General features: G+C 42.4%; 1 protein-coding gene across 1 annotated transcript in view; it reads left to right on the forward strand.

The window, feature by feature from the left end:
- The window catches only part of arvcfb (ARVCF delta catenin family member b), a 236,889-nt gene that overhangs the window by 48,109 nt on the left and 163,309 nt on the right, over positions 1 to 25,471 (forward strand). The gene's annotated exons all lie outside the window — the stretch shown is intronic.

Below are 25,471 nucleotides of genomic sequence, written 5' to 3' on the forward strand. Positions count from 1 at the left end.
TGGATGAATCCTAGTTTACCAGTGAGAATGAAGTGAATAAGTTATTTGTGCTGCAAAGTTCCATGAAACAGACACAATCTCTCCACTGTTATATCGTATTTTGGGTTTTCTTACACAGATCCTTACTTACTCCTGTAAGCGCCCGAGATCTTTTCAACAGCTTTCTTAGGTTGCTTTCACTGTCCTCCAAAGTACTGATGTTTTTCTTTCAAAGCTTTGTTGCTAACTGACAAACCCTCGGCGGTTGCCTGGGAGCTGTAAACTGAAGTTGAACCTATTTGTTGAGCTCTAAAAAAAAAAAGGTTCAGCAGACCGGCCAGTCTTTTCTTTGGTCACTTTGACAAGAGAATTCTCTTTAGCCGTTGATTTACAAGAACGCTGAGTCGCTGCATTATGTCGTCCCTTCTCCATGCCGAGGTTAATCTTGTTTCTTGCGTCTCAAACCGCTCACGTGCGTGGTTTGGCTGTCGAAACAGTGGATCCCCGCTCCAGGTCCATGTTTTGTTTCTGTCTTGGTTTTGTACTTTTTGATGAATGGGACTGAGCTACTGCGCTGGCTGTACTTGAGGGAGCAGTACATCACCGGAGCTGCATCTGCGCACCTCAACCAGGAGTTACGGCCCGGCTCTCAGATGAGATATCAGCTTTAAGCTTCGACATGAGAGGAAGATTTAAAGAGTTGCAAACAAATTCACACAAAATGGTGAAGACAGCCAGGCTCTGACATCCAGTTATTGAAAGCAGTGCTACGGGAGATTAACCCAACTCCATCATCTCCCTCAGGCTATGATTCTCCCCAAGTCGGTGCCTTCTCTACTATTCCCCTGAGAGGCAGGACCGCTGGGACGAATTTACCCCTATCATCTGCTGTCTCACTGCCTGTTAGCACTTTAAATTGTACAGCTGATAGCATAAATGTTGTAAGTTTGTTCATGATTTCATATTTCATTTTCTACCTCTCCCCTGAAACCCTTTATGATTCATCAAGGTGGGAATAAGAGGCCATCTGTGGACCAACTGTTTATTGGCTTTACAGACACACACTTCTTAAGCACCATCCTGTTCAACAAGGAGTCGTAACACCGATGATGTTTGAGAACGTTTTGTGTTAGAGCCTGCGTAAATTATTGATCAAAGCAATTCTTCTTCCTTCATGGAGACTCGCTGAGAGCTCTCCTTATGTAATATCACACAGAAAGTAAGGTTGTGATTATTTGAATATGACTCCATCTTATACAGTTTCGGATGAGTAGCATCGTCTGTTTTACTCTCTAAAAGACCAACAGCGCTCCCTTTCTTTCGTCCATATTGCATTTTTACCTTATTTACACTGCTGCATGTAAACACCATATCCTGTTTATTGAGCGCTGCCCTGGCTGTTACCATAGCGACGTGGTAACAGAGCCGCCGACTATTTGTGCAGGTGCGTTTTCAGCCGAGTTCATAACAGAAATACTCACTTTCGGGAGTTATGTCGGGAGTTTTTTCTATCAGACATAAAAGAGGTTGTATCGCCATCCACTAGTCTCCTGTTCTTTGCATTTTTGTTTTAGTGACTGTGACAGGCTGGCACCAATGTGGAGGACGTTATAGAGTATCTCCATTCATGAATAACTCAGTACATAGTCTATGTGTGTATGTGTTAGGGGGAAGAAAGAGTCTGTGGTTGAACTCAGAGCAGACGGCTGTAGTTGGTGATCAGAGAAGTGAAGTAATTAGCATTACAGTTGCAGGTTTGTTTCTGTAAACACAGCGCAGTTACCAGTAACCAGTAACCAGTAACCAGTTACCAGTTACCAGTTACCAGTTACCAGTAACCAGTTACCTGTAACCAGTAACCAGTAACCAGTAACCAGTTACCAGTTACCAGTTACCAGTAACCAGTAACCAGTAACCAGTTACCAGTAACCAGTAACCAGTTACCAGTTACCTGTAACCAGTAACCAGTAACCAGTTACCAGTAACCAGTAACCAGTAACCAGTTACCTGTAACCAGTAACCAGTTACCAGTTACCAGTTACCTGTAACCAGTAACCAGTAACCAGTTACCAGTAACCAGTTACCAGTTACCAGTTACCAGTAACCAGTTACCAGTTACCAGTTACCAGTTACCAGTAACCAGTTACCAGTTACCAGTTACCAGTAACCAGTAACCAGTAACCAGTTACCAGTTACCAGTAACCAGTAACCAGTAACCAGTTACCAGTTACCAGTAACCAGTAACCAGTAACCAGTTACCAGTTACCAGTTACCAGTAACCAGTAACCAGTTACCAGTTACCAGTTACCAGTTACCAGTAACCAGTTACCAGTTACCAGTTACCAGTTACCAGTAACCAGTAACCAGTAACCAGTTACCAGTTACCAGTATAATAATATGGAATATGAATAACCTGATTTCTCCGTGATCATGAACAAACCCTATCCTGAATATGAGCATAACTGGGATAAGCCTCATAAACAGGATTTCAATGTCCATGTAAACACACTCAGGCGTTAACTCTAAGAGATCCGTGGGACCGCCGATGATTAGACCAACATTACTGTCTTTAAGAGGCTGTTAGGCTAAATTTGGCATGAGAAAAACAGGCATGGGCAGTTATAAATGTCCCCCTTGACCTCTGACCTCAAGATATCTGAAGTGATGGTCTGATAGTCCTCTTGTGTCCACGATAACAGGACGGTTTTTAATCATGCAATGCCATGAATTTTGTGCTATATTCAGTCTCTCTCCTCAGTGTTTCCCCTATATTAATCCTGCAGCATCACTGTGACGCCAAGAACGTGTTTAGTTCATGTCTGTAATAACTGCAGGACAGTCCAGCGTCTGTTATGGAAACTTAAAGTCAGTGACAGCGGTGAATTTGTCCAGGTAGTTCCTCAAAGTTTGGGTGTCTTAATGTGGTATTTTGGATAGTTTTGACAATTTTTTTGATCTATTCTTGAATGATAAAAGATATTGTAGTTTAATTTAGCACCTAATATGTGTAACAATCAACCCCAAAATTGATGCAACAACTTGAGGCATGATGGTAATCATATACTTCCACTATCATGTCCTAAGCCCTTATACACCTTCAACATTTGAAAGTTACCTAACCAAAACACAATGTTTATTCCAAATGTATGACTAGAAAACACTAGACACTCAGTGCCAAACTGCATCCAAAATGAATCTTCAAATTCCTTAAGATGATGTAAACCACTCATGAGTTGCATCTTTTATTGACCTGCTGTCTCCCCTAAAGAACCCCTGTCCAACGAGTAAGAAAATTACTAGAGTTTTTTCCCTTTCATGCTACTTTATACTTCTAATCCACTAAAGTTTGGTGGGAAATATTCAACTTTTTACTCCATATATTTATCTGATCTGATTTTTCAAAGTAGAATGAAACATTGTGGTGGTGATTTAATCAGACTGAAATGATTGCAAGAACAACAACAGGCTCAGGGGAGTGATGCAGAAGAACACAAGTGTAGAAAGGTGTAGCAGGAGGGACGGAGCGGGAGGGAGCGGAGCGTTGTGACCGCACGGCTACAGGAAGTGCGTGGAGCATTTCAGAAAATAGAATGTTTGTAACATCGCCTCCAACTAGAGTAATATAGTATAGTATATACAACTTTATTAATTTTAGTAATCTTAAGTTGTTTTTATGTGTAAATAAATGTGAGTATATATATATATATATATATATATATATATATATATATATATGACTTTAATTTCATTGCTGCTATTTAACCACTGTATATTGCATTTTATTTTTTATCAGCTTTTCCTCTTTTCATATTCAACCTAGTTTCTGTCTTTGATTGTTTTTTTGTTTTGTCTTTTTTTAAAAGCCTTCTGTGGACAGGTGTGGAAAACTAGGAGTTATGCTAATACACTTAAAGCAATGCATCTGCTTTGTCCAATTAAATCATCATGTCCTAGACTTTCTGTTCCCACAGGGGTCACCCTCACTTATGCCATTTGGTATAAAAGTGTTCACTAAATGCCATACATTACATGTTTGCTCAGCTCTGCCCTGCTCTTCAGCTGAATGGAAATTAAAATTGCGTCCAAAAAAAAGTTCTGAAGTGAGTTTCCCTGACAGTGGTGTTGAATGTGCAGAGGAGGACTTTTAATTAGGCAGCCTCAGCCAGGAGTCACACAGACCGTCTCTAAGGGCCAGCGGGCCCACAGCCATGAACTCTCAGCTCTACTTTATTCTCTCTCTCTCTCCGTTTCTCTCACTGACACTTTGGAGAAGCCCATGTTTTGTTTTCATTTGAAGGAAGAGGCACCACTGGCCTAGATGCCCGGTCATCTGTAATGGCTGAATTTCTAAATAATTAAGAAAGAAGATTTATAATTTACGTTAATACTTTTGATTCAGTTTTATTTTGGTCCCCTTCCATTACATTTTTACATGATTAATAAGACAAATTGCTACAGAGTTTCATCCAGGCCAGTGTTCAAAATATTGTTTATCACTCATTTTGATTCATTCAGTGTCAGAATTAATCATTTTATGAGCTGAGGGCATATTAATGGGCCAGAGAAAACGACTTTAATAAGTTAATGTACACCAAGTGAGAAGAGCTCTTTATGACTGGATCTGGCACCGTGGAGACAGAGGGTGAAATGGGTTTGCAGCCATGCATACCACGGTTAAATTTACAATCTTTTTCAGAAAATTACAGGTTGTAATGATAAAGCCTTCAAATTCTTCCTGCACGCATTTACTGCAGTAATGAAACATACTCATAACATGTCATTTCCAACATTTCATCTGCAGAAAAGTGCATACAGTACAGTGCAAAAGAGGTGGTAAGCCTCCTTAGAAGATCCCATGTTTGACCTCAGTAAGAATGAGAGTGACACCGTAGGTGTAGCTGATGTTAAAGCGGACATCTGCGGAGGCTCTTCCAGACATAATTTGGTCTGGTTCCTGTGTATTTGCTGCACAAACAACCTGCCACCATAAATATACTCCTGCTCTGTCAATGGTACCACTTTAGTACCACTTCAGTAAGACCAGTGTTTCCCCTTTATATTATAATACGAGAGGAGATTGGTCTCCGTCTTATGCTCCATCATTATCCCAAAGTAAAATGGTCCTGCAATTCAGTTGACGATCGCACAGTAACGTAAAAGCAAATAGCTTCATTGGAACATGGGAGTGATGCACAAAGGCTTTTGTCTCAGACAATAAGATTCCACTGGAGACAGGCATCATCTGTTAGTTTCGCTACATTAATTAAAGAAGCGACACAAACGTGAGTTATTTATCAACGGTCACACTGTAGGATGATGACGGCAGCGATGATGTGTAGTGATGCAAGTTAATTCTGGAAAAAGGGACAGAAAGAATGAATGATTTCCAGAATTAAAGTGTAATTCCAGCGCAAATCATCCCATGGTATTTTTCGGCACTTGCATACATCAAATAAGCCATTGAGACAGTTTTTCTATTTTCTAACTATTAACGGAGAAATCCAGGAGAGTTGCTAACAGCTAGCTGTGGCTAACACTGATTAGCTCGGGGCAGTACGGTGAAGGCATTAAAAAGGCCTTTTTAGGCACTAATGTTGCTAACACCAAACTTCTGCAGTGAAATGATAAGAGTTCCTACACATTAAACAAAGCCCCATGCTCAGTGTTGATGAGTTATTCATTAAATGGTCACAAATGATGGTGCCACCCCAGAAGGAGTGCTGTCTTCAGTTTTCTAGCCTTTTCATACTTTCTTTTACTGGTTACAATGAAGAGTGTCTCTATCGCTGAGTCCTCTGAACCTTCCTTCTTTGGTATTGGTATGAAGAGTTTGGATTCTGTCTTGAGGGCTTGTCCATCAGTCCTGTCCACAGTTACAGCGATATTAATAATAAAATAGAACATAGAGATAGATTGGGAGTGCAGATATAGGAAATGGGTTCTTGTAAACACAATGCAGCTGAAAATTCCAGTAGATCAAGAGCATATTGAAAGTTTGAGTTTGAGATCTGCATGTAGGGGGTAAAAGACACTCAGACCTAGAAGGGCATTGGAGGAGCAGAGACCTGTGTGAAGGCTTGCCCAATCTCGCAATGTTAATGCAGAGTGGATTTTCCCTGTCTGGAGCTCATTCTTAGAATAGTCACACACCACATGAATGCAGCACGAACGTCTCTCAGTGTTAACAAAAGTCAAAAATCATTTGCGTGTCTACCCCGGGATTCGGATTCGCTCCAAAGTGTCATGGTTTCTTCTTTGGGCCGTGCTTCACTCTTTCATGAAGTTTCATGATAGTCGAGCCAGTTGTTTTTTGGTGATCAGGCTGACAAAGACACAGACACACCGGTGTGCGGAGTGTTTAATGATCTAGTGTGGCTGATAAATAACGGTTATATAATCCTGTACTGACAGCAATGAGTGAAGTTTTGGCTGTATACACTTGTTTACAGTTCTTGTATTAACATATATCTAGCATGATCTAATCAGTTAGACTGTCATGTCATGTATAACGTTGTATGAGATACATAAACTTGAGTCATACAATGACTTATTCTAAAAATGTTAGTGTGCAGCTCCACAGGCAGCTGTTAAACAAGAAAGAGTAGTTACTTATAGGCTTCATACCCTATGGTTGCAATATTGTTGTAATCATCTACTTCCACACTCTGTGGCAAAGCTCGCTGTTTATTATTTATTTCCAGTGTGTGCAGTATATGATAGCTGGTAGTGCAGCGTTGCCCTTGCTGTGGTGTTTTGACACTGTATTTGGATGCATGGCGGTAATGCATCAGAGGATGGCAGCAGCAGAGAACCTGCGAGCGTGACTAATCTAGGGGATCTCCTGCGTGGTGTGTATGGCTGGCCGTCCTTCATGCCTCATGCCTCCCCGTCGGGGCCTGCACACCCACTGTCACACACACACTGATGAAGGGGCGGGCGGGTGGGATTGCGCGCGGGGTGCAATTCGGAGGTAGTGTTATACAACCCCAATACACAGGAAGTCGGGACGTTGTGTAAAACGTAAATAAAAACAGAATACAATGATTTGCGAATCCTTTTCAACTTATATTCAAAAGAATACACAACAAAGACAAGATATTCAATGTTCAAACTGATAAACTTTATTGTTTTTTTGCAAATATTCACTCATTTTAAAGTTGATTATTGCAACACCTCCTAAAAATGGTTGGACAGGGGCAAGTTTACCACTGCGTTTTATCGGCTTTTCTTTTGACAACACTCAGTAAGCGTTTGGGAACTAAGGACACTTCTGGTTGAAGCGTTGTAGGTGGAATTATTTCCCATTCTTGCTTGATGTCAGGCCCAGGCAGGAAAGAGGACTCAGATGCGGAGGTTCGCGGATCAAAACTGAATTTATTCGCTTCACAACAGGAACGTGGCACAGAACAAAAACCACAAAGAAAAAAAATCACTCCGCACAGGAGGAATAACAAAAGGCAAAGTGAACAAAATAATTAATTAAACAAGGACGCTCCAACCAGGAGGGGAAAACAATGGAAACCTTACAAAAAACACTAAACTGACTTTTACAAAACAAGGACTACAAACACCTGAACGATGAAACAAAGAAAAAGGAGAGCATGAACAAGACTGTGGGAAAAACAGCTGGATACATTCGACACAAGGTACAAAATAATCTGGCAACGGGACAGGGGGGAAGACACAGACTTTATACACATGAGGGGAGGGAACCACAGGTGGAAACAATCAGGAATCAGGGAATGACGTCAGACCGGTGACACAAGAGGAAGAGCAAGTGACCTGGAACGAGAGGAGAGTTACTTTTCAAAATAAAACAGGAAATTCACAAGACAAAAACCCAAAGACAGGACAGACCTCACCGCGGCGTGACACTTGATGTATGACTTAAGTTGCTCAACAGTCTGGGGTCTCTGTTGTGGTATTTCTCGCGAGGCTACAGTTTACTACCATTGTATCAATTGTAACTGCACAAGCGTACCTATTTGTATTGGATTCACTTGTTAGGTGTAGTTCTTTTTGCTTGACAAGGACTTCCATAAATCACAATTGCCGGTGTCTACACTATCCCTCACTAGCTTCCCACTGGCTCTAGTACAGCCTCGTTGGTCAACATGAATTGTGGAGAAGGACAGGGGTCGTGTGAACCTGTTTGTGTGTTATGCCCTATCAATATCATTTTTTTGGTAAGAATTTTGGAGACAATCACAGATTATTCCATTTTAAAACTGCTGTTTTTAATGTGCAATCCTTTACATTCATTATACAAAGTCTGTAACCTCGTTTTAATTGCAGAACCTTCAGTCTCACAGAATCCCCTGCTTTATTCACAGCCCTTCAGATATCTGCTAATTCTCTTTCAGTGCTGCAGTTCTCATTTTGCCTGTCATTACCAAAATGACAAGAACTATGTATTGGAACTCTGAATACAAATCTTCACCTTCTTATGTGCCAAAGAAGAGAAATTCCTCTGTATTGATAGATTTGCTTTGTTCTCATTCAGCTACGATGAGGCAAACTCAAGTAGCCTTCTTCTGATTGCCTCCCAACTGGATTGAGCTCCCCCATGTTGTACACTAGCGTGTTACTTCTAATTTATTCATTGGTTGTATGTGAAAGGGGAAAAAACAATACAATCCAACTGAATTACTTTTTTTTTTACATAAACTGTTATTATAGCCACTAAGACTGGGTATTGGTATCGACCAAAGTAAGCCTGTACCAAGTATAATCAAAATGTCTGCCAAACAATACCTGTATGCAATCCTTTTTTCCCAGATGCTTAGGTATCAGAGCTAGCAAAAAATGACTACCTGTATTTGTATGGTTTTACTCGTGGCCAATCACTGCAAGCGTTCTTTGGATCACCACTGCAACAGCTAGTCGAGTCCCTGTATGGACCATGAATGGAGTGTGCACTGGTGGCTGGAGAGGTGCCAGTTCATCTCCTGGGCACTGCCGAGGTATTGTTGAGCAAGGCACTGAACCCCCAACTGCTCGGGGCGCTGGTCACTGGCATCCCCCTCGCTCTAACATCTCTCCATTAATTGCATGCATATACCGGTAGGTCCTGTTTGTGCATGTGTGTGTATTTCGGGCCTATGTGTGTGTAACATGAATAATAACGTGATAAAATCGAATTTCCCCGTTGCAGGACTAATACAGGAATTCTTCTTCTTCTTCATACAGTCTGTAGTGTGATTAAGTCGAGTGCCGTGAATTTGAAAGAGTCGGCAGTTCAGCTTGCCGAGTTGCTTACATTCACATGATGGGTATCAACTAACTATTTATTGTTAATATAAAACTCAAAGTCTTAACTGTGTAACAATACAACAAACATTGCATCCTTCAGAAGAGGGGTGAATCAACTGACTGACTTTTTTTATGAAATGCCGACATTTCTTACATGTCAGTTACCTTCATAGTTCAGCGTCTGATGAATGTGGTGTGGAAATCCTTAAAGTGAACAGTCACATGTCTGTAGAAACATGTGTGCATGAGTTTGTTGCTTCTTCTCGGTCTCTTAAAAGTTCTAACCGTAGGCCTTGCTCCATCTTTTTCTCTTTTCCACTGCTCCTTTGTACGACTCAGTGAAGCCATGCTAGAATAAATCTCCGTGCTGACTCTGACCGTGTGAGCTTCAGAAACAGCCTGCTAGTTTCATGCTTCTCTTTATCGTGTATATTTAAAACCCAAGTATCACTTTCTCCAGCCAGCTGAACACTGTGTGCCTCCTCTCACGACTGCCCTGTTTTTTTAAGTGTATATGTGTGTTTGAGTTATAAATGGAGTATAATTAGCTAGTATTAATATGTGTGTGTGTGTGTGTGTGTGTGTGCGTGTGCGTGTGCGTGTGCGTGTGCGTGTGCGTGTGTGTGCGTGTGTGTGTGTGTGTAGTGTGTGTGTGTGTGTGTGTGGTGTGTATATGTGTGTTTGAGTTATAAATGTAGTATAATTAGCTAGTATTAATACTGTGTGTGCGTGTGCGTGTGTGTATGTGTGTGTGCGTGTGTGTGTGTGTGTGTGTGCGTGTGTGTGTGTGTGAAAGAGAGAGAAGGCCAGTGAGAGGAAGGAAGCGAGTTCAGCCTCCTGCTCTCAGGCTGCAGAAACACTGTACTGGAATGTTAATTGGTATGACTGGTCTGCCTCACAGATAACAAACAAGACCGCTTTTAATAAACCAGAGATCAGGATGTCCCACTGCCTCGCCCCACTGAGACAAGGGAGAGGAAGAGGGTGTGTGTGTGTGTGTGTGTTTGAAGATGGGGAGGGTCTGGGTTATATGAAGAGAGAGGGGTGTGTGCTGGAATCTCCCCCTTTTCCTTCCCCGCTTCTCACCCACACATCTCCTCATAACAAATAGAAAAACGGGAATATTGCAGAGCGCGAGGTGATTCACGGGGAGACTCAAAGCGCATGTTTTATTAAGACTGGAGCGGCAGGGTTTTGAAGTTATGCTAATGAGGAGGGCTTTTGGTGCTACAAATCTAACCGTCATTTGAATCATCTCTCCGCCCGTCTCTCCACTTCTCCCCCTTCTCGTCCGTCCCATTTCTTTTTCATCCCATATCCATGCTACAAGAGTCAAACGTTCAAGGACGCAGCGTTGGCATGGAGCCCCGCGCATGCTGTTTAAGGGAGGTGATGGTAGATTAGACGGCAGCTACAGAAAACTCACACACAGACCTCTGACTGGAGGCTTCCCCTCCCACATGCAGCCTATAATAAAGAGCTCATTTTATGCTCACCTCCTCCTCTTGACATTTACATTTCTCTGGAAAACGTTTATAATATCTGTATGAATGCATTGTATATGTATGGGTGTATGCACACACCTCACAATCATCCCTTCGCACTGAAACAGAATAGACTCACATCTTCTAAAAAAACAAAAACGATGAATATCGTAGAATCATGAGATCTATGCGTATCTATCATAAAATGTAAATACCCCACATATAAACACAAAACTCCTTTGCTAGCTCAATCTTGTTATAACTGAGATATCTGCTCAGTTATCAGTATTTTTTCCCATGGACAGATTTAGCTACTACGTCCGTGAGCATGTAGGGTTATCTTGAGCTTAAGATAGCGCTGTCACCACCGTGTCACCAACACCCCGGCCCAGCCGCTGAGCCAAACGTTTCCAGTGACAGAGAGTGTAAGAAATAAGACTGGTCAATCACTTTATAAATCAAATGCAATATAATGGTTAAGTTATAGTTCACTGCGGTTCATGATTTATAAAAATATCATCCCCTCTCCTTCGCACCGTGTGTGTATTTTCACGAGAACTGTTGAATAGTTTGTTATTTATAGGTGGCTTTTTGCTGCAGTTTCAGGTTATTGTCCGAGTTACCTTTTGAAGTAAAGGGACAAAATAAATCAGATATTTTACTTTAAAAAAAAGATGTCAACTTCCCGTGTGATTAGGCCGATAAATATTTATTTGCTACATATTATATATTTAAGAATTGTAACACATTAATACAGTATCAGGAGCATCTGCTCGTGTGATTATTTTGAAGAATGGACACGGTGAGCTGGTTTGAGCACGTCGTAAATGTCTAGTCGACGGGTTGCGTGGTGGGATCAACTTATTGTTTGATATTTAAATGATAACCCAGCAGACACCAAGTAGAGACTCTGATAGATAGATAGATAGATAGATAGATAGATAGATAGATAGATAGATAGATAGATAGAATGATAAATAGATAGATAGATAGATAAATTAGATAGGGATAGGGAAATTGCAGTGTAGCAGCAGAATTACACACAGTAACAATAGAGAGACACATCAAAACAGCGATTTAAAATGCAATATAAGTGGTCTAATTATAAGGTGCAGTGAACAAATGATATAAGGAACATATAAGGTGCTTGGAGACTGCTGTTATGAACGGGGCTTCAGCTGTTGTTATTGTGAATTGAAGCGATATGAACAATTTGAGGGCAATTTTGAACACTGATAACATCAAAACATTACAAGCAATCTATGTATAGAGCATACCCTCGACTTTTATTACACTAAACGCTCCGGGATGATATAACTACTGCTACTGAATTATTCATGTATGCTTCTGTGAGAATCAATTCAGGTTAAGAGCATCAAACAAACTGCATCGTATAAAAGGTTGATGTCGACTGGCTGATATCTTATTTTAAAGAAATCAGTAAAACAACAGGTAGCCGGTGCATGGATGTCAGGATCTGTGAAATACTGTATACACTTGTTTCTGTGCTCTTGTTTAAAACCCAAGTGGCTGAGAATGAAGTGTAAACAAGATAAAGATTTTTTTGCAGATGCCAGAGAGCGGGGAGTTACAATAGTTCATTCAATAGGTGAGCTGGTTTTTCAACACGGAAAAAACAGGATGTGTTTATTTAGGCCGAAGCTGGAGTCGGATGTTACTCCGAGATTCTTGTGATGTGGAGTTAGATAGACGGTATAAAAGTGGGTGGCTCTGAGTGGCTCCAGCCATCATCGTCTTGGCAGTGCCTGTCACCGCTTAACTCCCAGCTCATCCAAAAATGGACAAAGAGGTGGAGTATTATGGCGCTATGGGCCAAGTGAAGCCTATAGTCTCCTGTATTGGCACCCACCTGTCATTTAAAGTCGCCATGTCCTTAATTATGTAGAACTTTAAGCCTTAATGTAATTCAAACTGATGAGTAAAGAATTTGTTCATTCATTCATCTTCAACCGCTTGTCCCTGTCTGGGTCGCGGGGGGCTGGAGCCGATCCCAGCTGACATTGGGCGTGAGGCGGGGTACACTCTGGACAGGACGCCAGTCTATCACAGGACACATAGAGACGAACAGAGACAGACAACCATTCACACCTATGGGTGATTTAGAGTCATCAATTAACCTAACACATGCTTGTTTTTGGGTGGTGGGAGGAAACCGGAGAACCCGCGCAGACACGGGAGAACATGCAAACTCCACACAGAAAGGCCCACAATCTGGAACCTCCTTGCTGTGGGGCGACAGTGCTAACCACTACACCACCGTGTAGCCCGTACAGAATTTGTACCCTGTATAATTGTCATGAGCAGGGAAATTAGCTGTAGAGAGCAGGTACCAGGCTGTAAACATGCCAGCCTCACGTAGCCATTCGAGGAACTGCAGTTTTTGGCACTTCCATGTTTCCGCAATGGAGGTTGCTGCTTTGGGGGTTACAGAGAAAGTAGTCAGGGTTCCATCCAAATGTAACACAAATGTAACATTTTCAGAAATCTGCAAGATTAAATGTAAATCCGTACACGTTCCATCCCTTACGAGTTGGTTCATCATCATTTATAAGCAGTATGGGTGGCGCTTTTTCTCCAGCAGGTACCATTGTACCACTGCAGAAGAGAAGGACACAATGACATACTGGCAATTAGAATAGCACCAGTCAAAGCCTCTTTTTCTTTTAAAGGAGAAAACATGATCTAAAAATGTATTTTTTTTGTTTTACTTATAAATTTGAGGAAGGCTAGAGGCTCCTCATCGCCCCACAGACTGGATGTTTTCCTCTGCTGCCATTTTTGGTCTCCTCAGTCTGTTTCAATTTATTTCCACTTTGTCTTATTGTTATTTAGTTGGAGGAGACGACGGTGGACAGTGGTTTGCAGGGTCACGGCTTAAAGGAAAAACAGGTTTCATAAGATCCTTTACAATGTGTTATGTGCACAGGAACGTACCAGCCACACAACCAGCTCCCTGATCCCCCCTGGGATTATTAAAGTATTTCTGATTGTGATTCTGAGAGGTCATAGCTGTTCCTATATCATTACCCTACATACTGTGTAAGTCTCTCCATACCCAGAAGCAGAATTCAACGAGTTAAATAACAACAAAATAAATCATGTTTGGACTCTCCAACCTTCAAGTGCTTCCAGTGTCAATAAGCTCTCCCACATAAGATTCGGTGAGCTCCTGAAGCTGTTTAGGAACACCTGCACTCTTACTGCTGCTGCTGATTTATGTGAAAGACGCTGTGTAAACCTGAGCCGGTGTCTGAGGCGTGCCTTGATTGTAAATAATAACCAAAAAATTACAGGCGCTTGTTCACAGATGCTGAGAAAATATGAAATTTCAGTCCATTTGTATCAAATTTTAAAATGATATCACTTTTAACTCATTCCAGATGTCCATGGAACATCAGATGTCTTTAAAACAGAGGGATATACAAAAAGATGTTGTTGTCTTTGTCTTCACTTTTATGGGGGACAGTTAGTTTCAGGTTAAAGGGATATTTGGACATTGTCAAAGGTATGCTTTTCTGCTGTGTGCAGAGTGCAGGTAAAAAGATCCATCCCACTCGTTCGTTCATCTAACTAAAATGGAAGGAGTCTCAGTCCGTCTGTCTGACTGTCTGTTCTTTCATTCTCTCGACAACTGTTCATCCAATCAACTTCACACTCGGTGGGTGTATTGCTGAGGACCCAATGAAGTGCAGCGTCGAGTGTGAGCTCTTGCGATCTACCAGACATATTTATTAGTAGTGCGTTATGTACACATTGTGTAATGTATTGAGAGGGGGCCCCTATTCACTGTTACACTGCCTGATGTATGCTGTAAAAAAACAACAAACTCAAGAAATATGAAACTGTAACATCTGAAACATTGAGGACTCCCTATGAACACACTCACACATCTGTCTGGGTACAGCTCGCTCCCCATCATTTTCTACAACAACAAGTACAGATGTAGAAAGAGAGACCGTAGACGCTATACTGTTGCAAAGTCAAACATTTTAAGCATCAGTGACTTTGTGACTTTTAATCAATGCTTTTCTCAACTCCTCTTCAACCTCTTCTTATCCGGGGTCGGGTCGCGGGTGCAGCAGTTTTAGCAGGGGACTCCAAACTTCCCTTTCCTGAGCCACATTAACCAGCTCTAACTGGGGGATCCCGAGGCGTTCCCAGGCCAGTGTGGAGATATAATCTCTCCACCTAGTCCCGGGTCTTCCCCAGGCCTCCTCCCAGCTGGACGTGCCTGGAACACCTCCCTAGGGAGGCACCCAGGGTTCATCCTTACTAGATGCCCGAACCACATCAACTGGCTCCTATCAACGCAAAGGAGCAGCGGCTCTACTCCGAGTTCCTCACAGATGGCTGAACTTCTCACCCTCTCTCTAAGGGAGACTCCAGCCACCCTCCTGAGAAAACCCATTTCGGCCACTTGTATCAATGCTTTTGTTCCTGGAAATAGGCTGGCCCCAAATAGCTAGCTGTTTGAAAGTGACACGTATACCCTAGCATTGGTAGGGGACAGAACTTGTATTGTTCAGAGCTCAAGGTAGCAAAAGTCTGATAATGTTGCGATGATGAACGGACTGTTAATTAGTGAGGGATTTTAGTGATGGATTTTCTTACCTTCGGACAGAGCAGGTTAGCTGTTACCCCTGTTTCTAGTCTCAGCCTCATATGTAAGGAACCGTCATGATACTGACCTTCTCATCTAACTCCCGCAAAGAAAGCAGATAAGCTTCTTTCTCAAAATGTCAAAGTATCTTTTAACTGACAAAGTATTGTTAGGCTGCCATCAGTGCAAGCTCAACTGCACGGAAGTGAAGGTACATTAGGGCAATCTGCATGGAAATATACAGGTGTGGGAGTGCGTGTTTGCAGTTGTTTGTCAGCCTCTCAAGCTGCAGTTGTAGAGAGCAGAGAGGGTGAGCCCCTCTCAAGTGCATGGGCTCTAATTTCAACAAGCTTGACACTGAAGTGACCCACGGAAATATCCTCAATCATTTCCAGTGGAAACAACAGCACAATGCAAATGAAGCACTTTCTACATGAAGGGCACACATAAAGGTCATGAGAAACTATCACGCCGTCACGATGTATCATGTGACTCAATTGGCTACACACCTGTATGTTCTGTTTGAAAGGTCTCATATTATGATCATTTCTAGTGGTTCAACAGTTCTCATACTGTCTTTCTGACGACACCTGTATTCACATTTTCTGTCTGAAACGCTTCGTTTGAACGCCTGCCTCTTTAAACCCATCTCCTAAGATAGCCCAGTCGGCTCTGAATGGTCTGCATTTAAGGGTCTTCCACATTGGCGCTGTCTGTGTTTCCTCACCATCATTGCAGCTGAGGAATGACTGTAATGACACTGTAGCTGCACTTTCTCCTTCTTTGTAGCAAGGTCTGGGTGAATACTCCATTGTGATTGGCTACAGGCTGTCAGTTGAATAAAAATAATATAGGACACCTACTCAGTACTGTTCGAAATGAATGTGCAAAACTAAATGAAAAGATAAATCTAAATATCTTATTTACAACACAGTTGTGAGCGTAGTCCTTAAGTGCCTCATCCTCTGAACACTACATTTACTCTTGCATAAAGTACAGATGTGACATTAAGTCCTGGTGCTTCGTTTACTGGCACAGTTTCTGAATTTGGGGTGTGTGTGTTTCTCTGTGGATTGAGCGTGTTGATACTTTCACAGTACTTATAATGCACTTTGACCTGCTTTATAATCTAGACGTATGGAAATCTTGCATTTTACAATATGGGACCTTTAATGCATTCACTTTTTCACATCAAAGGGAATGGATAGCACAAGCATAGTCAAAGCAAGCAGTCGGTGGGTAAAGTGCTTCAATGAACAGAGGGAATTGAGATTATAACGGGTTTATTCCTCCCCCCAGATACATTCTGAAGTTATTATCTGCTGTCTGATTTACGGCTCGATACGTTTTTAACAGACAAGGGAAGATCAAAACATAACGCCATGACGTTTCCCTGGCAGGAGCTGATTTTGTTTGACTGCTGACGGGTGACAATTTCTCCCTTCACTGACTCCCAGTATGGGCCCACAGCGAGACCTCCGGTCTCCAGAGAGACCACACATGGAGGTGGAAAGGGGAGGTGGAGTCGCTGCCTGGCTCACAGTCATTGATCTCTGTCATTCTTTTCAGTTGGCTTGAAGGCTGTTGGTTTCACCCCCTAGTCATATAAGACCACCAGCTAAAGACTTAGACACACTGTGGTACTGGGCTCTAACTGACAAGGACATCTAATCCAAATATCGTTCATAGGTTGTAATATGAAACACGTGCACCTGCAGTTGATTTAGAGTTTTGGTGACCAAAGACAGCCCGTGTCGAATTCTGGCCTGATAGTCTGCCAGAAAAACAACAAACATAATAGGGCATGAAATAACCCACAGTACACTGTTTGATGCAACGTCGTACGCGCTGTTTTATAAAGTAAAACAAAAACCACGAATGCAGCACAGGATGATGACTGTTTTTGCCTTTTTTCCTGTTTGTATTAAAGCACTGCAGCCCACAGGGTATACACACATTATGACAGTCTGCCAGAGATTGCAACCAAGATTTTATTAGACCCATCTCATACAGTGTGACATGCAATGAACCTGCAAGATTGCTGTTATCGCACAGTGTCTGGGGGCCAATCTGTGAGTGTGTATAGCTCGGGTATAGCCTTAAATGATGTAGGAAGCAAATTGTCAGATTGTCCAGCAATACTGTACACTGTAGTTCATCCAACAAGGACTGCGTCAGTGAATGTTCTTGCATTTTAGTTTGTCGCTTTAGGAGCACATAAAGCTGAAGGACTTGAGAGATTGTAGAGTGTACGAGTTTGTAATATAGCCTGTGCATTAAAAATGTATAGTTATGTTATTGTCAGTTAATGGTTAAACAGTTATTATTCATCTCATCTCATCTTCAGCCTCTTATCCGGGGTCGGTCGCGGGGGCAGCAGCTTTAGCAGGGGACCCCAAACTTCCCTTTCCCGGGCCACATTAACCAGCTCTAACTGGGGGATCTGAGGTGTTCCCAGGCCAGTGTGGAGATCTAATCTCTCCACCTGGTCCTGGGTCTTCCCCGAGGCCTCCTCCCAGCTGGATGTGCCTGGAACACCTCCCTGGGGGGCATCCTTACTAGATGCCCGAACCACCACAGTTATTATTAATTATTCATATTATTATTGTTATTACCATCCTAATAGTTTTCAGACCCAACTGCACATTACCCTAATGACATCATTAGGGTTATTTTCTCACACTTGATAAAGGTCATTTAAAAGCCACCAAAGACATTTGACAAATGTTTTCACAGGCTGAGTTGTACCATCGAAGACAAGTAAATTGAACTTCGTGTGTAAAAATTGAATGAGTGCGCCTTTAACATTACCAGAAACAAAAAGTTCTCCAAGACAACCAGTGTAATGATGCATCCGGATCATTTCAGAGTTTCTAGCTGATATATGTTGGTCTACACATCACCTGTTCTCCACAGTCAGATGATATAGAAAGTTAGAGAGCAGGAACTGCTTCTCTGAGTGAAAACAGAGTAAAAACGGGACTAAATGACCCTGCTCTTCTTCTCTCTCCTTCTCTCTTCCTCCGAATGAGAAAAGCGGAGTCGGACCAGGATAGGGTTGACCGCTCCCTCTATTCCTCCTCACCTTCATTGTCCTCCCCGTATTCTCTCGCTAAACGCCGCTGACGGCATCACTGCTCACGTAGATCCACCCTCTGTTCTCCTCGTCTCCAAAGACCTGGAGTGGCCACTGAATGACTGAGCCTTCAAAAGAAGAGGAAAACAAAGTTCGGAAGTATTAGTGTAACTTCTTCCTTCATCTCCGGGGATACAGGGAGAGAATCAATAGTTTTTCATTAACCTGTCTGCCTCCCTGTAAAACATGTAGGTATAGCCTTGGGTTCCACATTAAATGCTCTAGTGATAGTGTTGGGGTATAGGACTCTCTCTTTCACGCTCACACACATGCAGTACAAACTTACCCAAACATACACATGCCTGACACACTCTCCCGCAATTCAGATCCCTTTTATTGTCATGTTGTCTGGAAAGAGCTAGTGTCAAACCAAACGGGTATAGCACATGTTAAATTTCAATATTTCCAACCAAATTTTTGTCGTGCCATTCATACCGAGCTCAATCAATTCATTTTTCAAGTCGTGCAAGGTACAATTTCAGTGAAATACAGTCCCATCAGCTCCTTCAACCTGTGCATGATTAATACAGCAGAATGCGGATGCCAGATCGGCACACAGAAAAAGAGTCACCCCGGTGAAGGGCGCCGTCCAGCACTGCAGGATCCAGCCAAGTCCTGGTGAAAGGACACTACAGCTCCTGACATCTCGTTGGAAACCATTCAACGCCTGCACACTGGCCAGCAGGACGCCCGGCAGAGAATATCCATGGAACGCAGCTGGTGTTTAATTCCTCCGCACTCGCCTCGGTGCTCTCTCTGATGAAGAGATTGAAATGGACGCAGAGATGCCTTTTCTTGATCATATAATCGGGATCACAGCTGCTTCCCATCTTCGAGTTTACTGTGATGTTAAACTATGAAAACCTTAAACCAGCCAAGTTAGCAGAGATGGCCGGAGACTGGCAAGTTTATTTTCCCATCTTGAAAAACACCTCATAGCCACACGCCGTAACTACCCAACGTCAACCACAAAAAGCACAACTAATATTTGTTAAATAACCGTCAAGTCAAGAGATCTTTATTGTCCCCGGAGGGCAATTTGCGGGGCAGCCAGCGGCAAAAAAACCCCACAATACACACAAAAAAACCAACAACATGGGTGACATTGGACAGCGACACGGGAAAACAAATAACATCAGTTCAACAACAAACAAACGAACAAAGTGCAACCGTAAAAGCATACCTTTGCATAAATTTAGTTCAGCTGACAGAGAGGCAACTTGAGACACTTTCTAGAATCATAAATTCACGAAGAAACACTTGCACCTGCAACTGATATGCTATCTACAGCCTGTTTCTACCACAAAGATGCATAAAATGTTGGAAATAGAATAGAAGTCAAATAACAAAATCAAAAGACCTTTTCTTAAAGGAATACTTCACCGGTGGACACAAACTGTATTGCAAGTGGGTCATATATACATATGAAGTCGAAATGTAACAAATTTCTAACTTGGTTTTGTCTTGACCAAGAAAAGGCAGAAAGGGGCTTTATGGCTGTAACGACGAGGACTTTGTTCCCTGGAGCTTGAGCTTGGGTTGGGGTAATATAGCACAATGCACTTTAACCAGGATACATGCACTTTAATAATTGCACAGGCACTTTTGTAAAGCAGTTGCACTTTATCGGATTTGCACAGTTTGCATATTGCATATTTGCACACTTAAATATGGTTTCATATTTATTGATTGTGGTGTAGTGGTCAGCACTGTCGCCTCACAGCGAGAAGGTTCCAGGTTCGCATCCTGGCTGGGGCCTTTCTGTGTGGAGTTTGCATGTTCTCCCCGTGTCTGCGTGGGTTTTCTCCAGGTTCTCCGGCTTCTTTCCACAATCCAAAAGACATGCACGTGTTAGGTTAATTGAGGACTCTAAAATTGCCCGTATATGTGAGTGGTTGTCTGTCTCTGTACGTCTCTATGTGCCCTGCGATAGACTGGCATCCTCTCCAGGGTGTACCCCGCCTTACGCCTGATTTCAGTTGGGATCGGCTCCAGCCCCCCGCGACCCCGACAGGGACAAGTGGTTGAAGATGAATGATTGAATGAATGATTGTTGATATATTTACTGTCCATTTCTGTGATAGCCACATGGTTCCACCTGTCAAAGAGGGAAATGAAATTTAATGTGCATGTGTGTCAAATGGAACCTAAGAATACATGATGTGACTAAGCTAATATATGTTGTGCAATAGTGTGCGTGTTAGTATATCTGGAATGGTAAAGTGGGTGTGAAATGTACTCAACGGTATCGTTTGTCTCCAGGGTGTTGGGCAAAAGGCCTCCCCAGGAAACAGGCACCGTATTTATAGTTCACGGGGGCATCCAAGTGGTGTGGGGGTGTTGAAAGATGGGGTATTTTATTATTGTGATGTATTTATTATTGGGGACAAGGTTGTGTTGTAAATAAATGTCTGTATATGGAAGGGGATTATGGGGATAATGAAAAAAAGAAAGTGTTTGTCAAAAGGTGAGCATGTCAGCATGGTGAATGGGCTCATTAGATCATTAGTTAGACACCCTATATAAGGCACCATTTTGTATCCAGTGGGTGGTTGCTTCATGATGTGGAGAGTGCTTGCCAGGTTCACTGAAGATGAAACAATAAAGACCCGTCAGTGACACTCGACAATCCTGCCTGGGTGCTCTTTTGCTGTACTGTCCAGCCATAATTGTGGTCCTCGTAACAATGGCTCGTTTGAAAACAATCCACGAGCACCTCATCAGTGACAGGCACCTTCCCGTTCCCCCATCAGCATCAGCTGCTCGTCGCTTGCGCCTCATAAGGGTAGCCACAAACATCTGATTCATGCACCAGAGCTTCGAAATCCCCTTCTTCCATATCATACTGAGTACCTTCTGCCGTTGTCGTCACTTTACCAGTTTTTTCCACAATGCCTGTTATCTTAGCTAAGCTTAGCTCAAAAATATGACTGGGTTTCCAGCGATACAAAGCTTAATGCAAATGGGTGAAGTATTCCTTTAATTTCTCTTAACAACCTTTGGACAGATTCCTCAAGACTGGCATTTTGACAATAAGCGATGAAGTGACGTTAAAGGCGTTGACTCAGATGGGATTGACACTAGTATCTGTGTTAGTTTTGTGATAACAAGCCAAATTGTTGGTAGTAATATTTTAGCTTTTCTGAAAGTCAGTAGGGAACAATGAGAAAAGATAGTAACACTAACCATTAAATCTAGTTTGGATTTAGCAGCCTCTACATACAGCATATACAGTATTTCTCCTTATCCCCTCGGCAGATACAATATCTCACATCTCTGTCTCTTAACACAATGTAGCCAGTGTTTGGGAGTGACCTTGCTCCTTATACGGTGCCAACCTCCCCTCTGTAACAGATTAATCTTTCTTTTCCCATGTGGGCTTGCACACGTTGTCCCATGTGTTGCAAACACAAGGTAAGACCGTGTAGCCTTTAAATTCTCTGCTTATGTTGTTTGTTTCACTCAAGGCTCTCTGAGGATCACAGCTAAAGGCGCATGTTCAAGAACGGCGTCTGTTGTACCTGAGCGTGGGGAAGTGGTGTGTTTTGTTCGTGCACATCTGCCACAGCTGTTGCAGCTGGCATTGTCAACAAGTGCTGTGGTGATTGAGATGCAGCAGTATGGCTTTCATCTGGGTATGCATGGCCACCAATACTTTTCCTATCATCTGCCTGCAAGCATCCAGTCTTTACTGATGCCATACACTTTGGAAGTGCTGAACAGGAAGGCTGTCCAGATTCCCTTGTCTGTGCAATAGAAGCAAGGAGAGGTAAAAAACACAGAATAATACGATGATGAGAAGCAAAACATGGAAGAGATGCAGAGGCTGAATCATTTCTCACAGGGAACAATTGGTGAAATAATGAGTTCAAATTATCCAAGATGGAGACCTGATTCAGAGCAGGTGATTATCACAGAAAATGAAGGCTGAAATTGAGCACATGATTAGGAATGAATGCATTATTAATACTTATACAAGTATGTACAATGCGGGTAGTTTTGTTGCCTGCTTGTACAAAATGTTAGTCTCAGACCACAAAGGTAACTCCAACAACAAGGGATTAGGAAACCTACTTAGACAATTGAGCCACAAGTGAATCAAGTAAGGAAGCTGAACTGACTCATCCAGCCTTCAAAACATATTAAGAACTTTCAGTATTTTGTCAATCGACTAGACTTTCAGAATATCACCTCCGAATGAGGTAGGTGACCTGCCAAAGTGGCCGGTAGAGTAGACAGATTTACTGGCTGCATCCAAAATTCATCAGCATTTGGCTGGTGGTAATTTGCTGCCCTGAAGGGGAGATGAAGGCGGGATGACTGCCATGGCATCGCCTGGATCCAGATGGCCCAAGACAGAAGGGGATGGATGCAAGCACTTTATCAGCAGCCTATGTTCCATAAGCCACTCAAAGGCTCAAGTACAAACAAAGGCAACTATATGTAGATTTGCCAAAGTTCCCCCATTCATTCCAGTCTATGCTCTGCTGCCTGTGCAACAATCGAATACTGCCTGTTGCTTTGTCTGCTGTTGTATTGCTACGGGGAAAAAATGAACTTTAGAGGTACATTGTGGACCCTTGATCAGCATTTTGGGAGACCTTTATTGAACAATAAAGTAACACGTTGGCGGAGCACATTGGCTATAAACGAATTTGTTCCGCTGATTTGCACTACTTTGTTTAATATCAGTCATCACATGCTTCATTTATTCCTCATGGCGGAAACTGGGAATGGTGTGCACAGAGAAGTATGGGGCTGGTTTTTAACCATATCTACTGTTCTGTTATCCATCCCCCATCTATATAATACTGGTTGAGTTTTTCATTCTTTCTGATCAAAAGCTGCTTTGATTGCTCACCGAAAACACTGCAAAGAATCTCACAGTCTTCAATGATTAGTCAGCTTCTACATGATTATTTGACATCTCAACAAGTACATTGAGAATAGAGTACAATGCCAAAGACCTTATTATTAGACTTAATTTTTGTGTTGTTTGCACTATTTTCACAAGCATTTTATGAACAGGCAAGGTGAGTTAACTCATGTGTCACATTTCATGTTGAGTGAGCTAGAGAGCAAATGAAGAGAGGGAGCGGTGCCAGTGAGGACAAAGCAGTGAATCAGTGGAAGAATAACGTGTTTCACAGTGGTTACATTCTAAAACACAAATGAACACAGACACACAACAGCCCTGCTGAAAGGTAACGGATTATGAGTGAATGCAGAGCTTCATTCTGTCTGTGTGTGTGTTGGTAAAATAGACACGCCGGCAACTGCAACTCCCTGCACACAGCTCTTCTAGCTGGTAGAGAAGAGCATGGAAACACTGAAGATGTTTCTTTATTAAAAAAAACTGCTTTGTATCATACAGAAGCTGTAGGGGACCTTGTGTGTCGGGCGGGACAAATCAGCAGTTGGGAAACAGGGCAGGCTGCACGCGGTGCACACTGTTTTTGACTGCGGGTTTACGTGGCTCTTTGCTGATGCCAAAACACAGCAGATACAGATGTATCACAAAACAGCTGCATATACAGTAACGCTACTCTCCCATTGCATTGAATGCAAAAAGCTGTTGTCTTTATAATATTAGCTGTAGCTGTAGTAAGCCTGAGACTACTTAAACAATTTCCCCCTGGGATTATTAAAGTATTTCTGATTCTGATTCTGATTCTTGCTGTATGTTTTTCAGTTCTTGGTGGTTAAAGGGACTCATGTTTCTATTTTAATGCATCATGGAGATCCAAGGACTCTCCTTGTTTTAAGATATTTTGGCAGTCAGAAGGGCGGAGCAGCCCGACTCAGCGGGGCATCATCTGGGATCACATTCAGCATGAACTCACCTCACTGTTCCCTGAGAGATAAAGCCTGTGTGCACCATACTGCTCTGTGCTGTGCTGTGCCCTGGAGGATGCCCCAAAATAAGACGCCTGAGTGTGGAAAACAAGCGAGGGCGTCCACATAACTGCGACGTATGCATGACAGATTCAACCTTGCACGACTGACGGAGGGAAGCTGAATTAGAACTGCAACCTCTGCCGCTTCACATACCCTCTGTGATCTTAACACTTATTAGGAGTCCTTTGTTTGTATCAACTCACATTTGGGATTTACACAGTCTGAGAAGTCTGTTGCAGATTTAACTGTCAGCGCTTTGATCAAAGTGATTAGAATGAGGCCTCCTGTCTAAGCAAGCACGCTCTCACTCTTCCCCAGCTAATATATGAGCCTAATTTGTGTGTTGTTTTGGTGAACTCTACAGCTGTTGACTCTCAACCAGCTGAAGAGCCTCACTGTAACATACTAGTTTAGCTGTTCAGCTCTGATAACAACGCTATACATGCATTTTGAAAATTGGAAGGCCGTGTCCCCAGTTTGCCTTTATTTCCCCAGACAATTCTGTAAGTGCCACTCCCAAAATGCTCTTTGATTACTGTTACCGTGTCGGGCAGCTATGTGCCATTGACTCAAAGTCAGGGATCATTTTGCTCATTTATTCTGCAAAGCATTACAGTTCTATATTCCAGAGCGTCTTGTCTACCTGTTGTTTTTGAGAGCATGAAGCATATCTATCTTTGTTATAATTTGATTGTGGAACTACGATACAGTGATGAAAGCTGTTATCCATTTTAAGATCTCTGTTTCAACATTATCTTTGTTATCAGGAGCATGATTCAGCTCCTGTGAATGGAATGGCCTCTGTGAGACTTGAATGATATGCTACCTCTACTCTATTACGCCCACTTCCATTTGCACCACAATGAAGCCAGTTTTACTTATCAATACTGTACACTGTGTGTGTAATCATGTTGCTTGTAAAACATTGTCACAGTGCTGAAAAGGGGCTCTCCAAATCCTTGAGATTCTGTCAATACTCACCATTCACCTGTTACGTGTACATCTTTGATTTTAGCTTTGTTTGCTCCTGTTTTGGTTTTCTGTTCTTGTGAGATTAGCCCCCTATTAAAGGGGTTTTCACAGGTGTTGCTGGGAGGCATG

This window comes from Echiichthys vipera (assembly GCF_963691815.1).
Source record: "Echiichthys vipera genome assembly, chromosome: 4".
NCBI lineage: Eukaryota > Metazoa > Chordata > Actinopteri > Perciformes > Trachinidae > Echiichthys > Echiichthys vipera.